The sequence below is a fragment of the Dipodomys spectabilis genome, unplaced genomic scaffold, assembly GCF_019054845.1.
Source record: "Dipodomys spectabilis isolate Male_0828 unplaced genomic scaffold, ASM1905484v1 ptg000515l, whole genome shotgun sequence".
Taxonomy (NCBI): Eukaryota; Metazoa; Chordata; class Mammalia; order Rodentia; family Heteromyidae; genus Dipodomys; species Dipodomys spectabilis.
Window position 1 is genome coordinate 2,474,100 of NW_024871192.1, and position 4,420 is coordinate 2,478,519.

Here is a 4,420-nt window from a genome sequence, read left to right on the forward strand (position 1 = left end):
TGGAAGGTTAACCTTTAGTCAAAAAGAAAGTTAAAAAATGGCTTAGAATGTATTCCTAACTATGAATTTTTATAAATGGTTTTGTACAATGGTGTGATTCTTTTATTTTACATGGAATAATATTTTCTACTATCTATAAGTTTTGGAAATAGAAGAAAATTAAAATTTATACCTAGAGAGGAATACTATAGAAATAGAAGACAGATATTAGTTTTGTCATATCTCTGATGAGTACCCATATTCAAGGCTTAAAGTCATTTCTTACTATGTTAGACAGAGAGAAAACATAAAATAACATATGATAAGGCAACTATTTGTGACTTTTTAAAATATACCTTATTAAATGATGAAATTTATTAGCTTACGTTTGGGTTTGATATTTAGGAGGCTGATCTATTTAACACATTTCTGGAAGGCCCTTTCTGAAAAACACAAATTTTGGGTGATACTATTTCTACACTTTAATGAATGGTTGAACGTGTTTGGCAATAGGGCTGTGTAAATAATTCAACTCTATTGTAACTTGCTCTCTACACTTGAAAAATTTGTAAGTCACTAAGTATCATCAACTTGTCAAATGTTATTTTGGCGAATGTGATTTTAAAAAGTTTATTTGAAAAGGAATACACTTTCAGGAGATTAAATGTAGATTATCATTGGTTTGAGAGTGACATTTTTATAGCACAGAACCATGTTGTACTGAAGTCCCAGTGTTTTGAAGCACTCCTTAGTGCTTCAAATGTTTTTTTCTGAATTACATTTGACCTCTAAGTAAAGTTTTCCGGGCTTTGGTAGACCAATTATCGATCTATCCTTCCAGGAACTATTTTTTGGCCCACTTATATTGGAATAAAATCTTTCATTAATCATAGGGGAGGGGTATTAAAAATAATCTTATGACACTTTGTGAACTTGTTCACTCATATTGGCTGGTCATCTGTAAGTTGAATGTTTGAATTACAGTACTTTCTCTCAAATTTTGTGCTCATCCTTCATTTAGAGTTGCCTTGCATTTCACAATTGCTTACTGCTAATTCCTGGATCTCAAGGAATTGGGGCCCTGAAACATAGGAAATGAGAAATTGAGATGGGTCTTCAATTACTTTGTGTTGACATGTTGCATGGGCCTGGGTGAGAAGTATTGCCCTTGTTATCTGATGATGCAGGTAACTGGGACCTGGGATCCTAGGACCCATGGGTACTGCAGAAGAATAATATTTTTTAGACATCTTAGCAAAATTTGGGCATAATCAGTAGGAATTCTTCAGAAATATGGAGAAAGACAGTTTGGGACAAGCGAGTTAAATCAATAAACAGAACAGCAGACTAAAATCCATTATAGATTAGCGGAAAACATTGCTTTTTTTACCATGTGGATTCAGAAGACCAAGAACAGTTGGAATGTATCACAAGTTTATACTAAAGACATTGCGTTGATACTTTTTATATTCTAATATATATTTTAAACCTAATTATTTATATTCCAATTCTATTTATTGGAATAAATAAATATCAATTTATTTGTCAAATTATCAACTAATTCCAGTAGGTTTCACTGTGTGAAATATAAGATCAGCACATATAAATATAAAATATATAACTATATATAATATAATTAAAAGGCACACGTTTTGCATTGTTCTGTTGTAGTGACTGTATCAAAAGCAACTCTGTTTTAAAGTATTATTCCATTATCTCTACCTCAGTGTTTGATATAGTTAGACCTAAAGCTTTACCATTTGTAGATTTACAGCATGGAGGCAAGAGGAAACACTGTGATTAAAACATTATGAATTTAATGCCTAATAACGAGGAGAAACACATTGACTTCTCCTGCGACTATGAAAATATTTGGTGATAAAAAGGCAGTAGTGTAAGTTCCTGCCCAGTTGGATGGTAGATAGGCCAGGACATTAAGTAATCATGCATACTAACAATTTTTTCACCTTCTTGGCTTTAGCTACTTTTGAAATGGAAGATATAATAAACAATTATAATTTGATAAAATACCTTCTAGTCTGAACAGCTCTGTTTGAACTGTTCAGCTCTCTATGATCCCTTGTAGCCAAGATGAGTTTTGTTCCAGTAAGACAATCTATGCTGTCAGTGTAAGATATTCTGGTTGGTCTGTTCCCACATGGAAGAAGGGTAAAGGCTCAGGTAGACATTTGTGCCAGTAACACCTCATTTGGGAAAATGTCAGCTGAAGAAGTTTAGAAGTAGCTCTTAAGCAACGCTTACTTTGAATCCATTAGGTCCACAAAGCTAATTCAGTTGGATAAATAAGTACTTGAAAAAGCCATCACCTTTGGACCTATCTATAAATAATTGAGAGTACGATCAAATTCCAAATAAAAAGACTTAAGATAGTCATTGACAAAAAAAATTTGCAAATGTGAGCAATCGACTGATCAATATAATTTTTTCCATTATTCACAGAATTTTAGAGAAATAAGATCGATAGCATTGTTAGGAACAATAAGGTTTCCTTGTTACAGGTAGGCACCCATAGATATAAGCCTGTATAAAGATTGCATCATTAACTACTTAAATTTAGAGGATACTACATGCTTCAGCAGTACGTATACTCAAATTATACTACAGAGGTTAACATGGCACTTGCACAAGGATAATATGAAAATTTGAGAAGTATTCCATATTTTTCACTCTTCAGATGCAAGAAATGAAAAACAGTTATTAAAAAGTTGATTACAAAATTACAAGTGTAACAATACAAGTAATTCATATAATTCAATTTAGTTTGATATCAGTGTATTAAATCTTCACCTCAGAAAAGTTTTACATACCATAAACCTTACAAAACTTTTCAAATTAGACAACATTGTCATTTTATCCCAAAGAAAAATAATATTAAGACCTAGAAAAAAAAAGGAATCAAACTGTTTCTATATGGAATGCAATCGGAAAGGACACATTAATGACCCTATATATTATAAAATAATGTAGAATTCAAAGTATATCTAGGAGACAATAAAATAAATTATGAACATTATGCAAACATAGAATATAGAATATTTTAAAATATATTTTTTCAGACAAGCACCAGAAATCTTGTAGTTCCTGTACTACTCATTTCAACAGGTAAGTTAAAATTATTTCTGATTAAAAAATCACAAACACTGAAGAAATCATTATACATGAATACAAAAACTATTGAATACTTTTTGACATCCAATGCAGGCAATTCGCTTGGAAGAATTCCGCAGAATCCATGAATTTTTACAGTAAAATATTGGTGTTGCCGGGCACTGGTGGCTCATGCCTATAATCCTAGCTACACAGGAGACTGAGATCTGAGGATCATGGTTCAAAGCCAGCCTGAGAAGGAAAGTCTATGCTACTCTAATCTCCAATAAACCACTAGAAAACTGGAAGTGGAGGTCTGGCTCAAGTGGTAGAGTCCTCACCTTGAGTTGAAGAGCACAGGGATACCTCCCAGGCCCAGAGTTCAAGCCCCATGACCAACCAAAAAGAAAAAGATATTCCTCATATTTGGATTGTGAAAATATTTTGTAGGGACACAAAAGATGGACTCGCATTTTTGAAATTTAAGAAACTTAACCCGACCATTAGTATTTAGGTGAACAATTTGTACAGCCTTCCACAACTTCATAGACGTAGTGATACATAGTTATCCTTTTGGCAATATCAAATACAGTTTCTTCTATGTTGTTCTTCAGGCCTGGTTGTATATAATGGTTCAACAGAAGGAGATCCAGCGTATCTTTTCCATCTCAATTCTCAGCAGCAAGATATAAGGGGGTCAAGAGGCCTTTAGTTTGGGCATTGGTATCTGTATCGAGATGAAATAAGAAAGAAACCATTCTGGTATTATTCCACGTATATGCACTGTGCAGGGGTGTTCAGTCATCTACAGTTATTGCATGTGCCGCTTGAGACACCAACTCACTGACAATGTCCACTGTAGGCTTCTTGATGAAGTGGCGTATACTCATCGTCATCCCTACTATTCACATGAGTGGCCTTTTGGGAAAGAAGTCTCCGCACTGTAGTAAGCTGAATATTTTTGGCAGCCCAATGAAGAAATTTGCTGGGATCCTTCTCCATTGCATTTGCAATTGATACCATTCCTTACTTTTTCATCTTTTTCCTCATATTCCTAAGAATTGCCTAACCAGATACTTTGAGTGCCCGTGGGAATGAGGTGTCCATGTATTTCCTAATAGTTCACATTGGTTTTACTGGTCAGAAATATCCGGTGAATTTTCTGCATCTGTTTATTCACCATGATTTATTTTCTATTTTTCCGATTTTCCAATTCGAAATTATTCTAATTGGAGAGTAAGGAATTGATGGAGAGCAGAGGAAAGATGTTCCTCCGTATTCAAATGTACACACTGAAAATGAGAACCAGTGATGTCTTCATGTGCAGCTTATT

The 4,420-nt window shown here is 33.8% G+C and overlaps 1 pseudogene; it reads left to right on the top strand.

Moving 5' to 3' along the window:
* Nucleotides 1-2,567: 2,567 nt before the first annotated feature.
* On the top strand, nucleotides 2,568-2,664 carry LOC122099472 (annotated as a pseudogene).
* The last annotated feature ends 1,756 nt before the right edge of the window (nucleotides 2,665-4,420 follow it).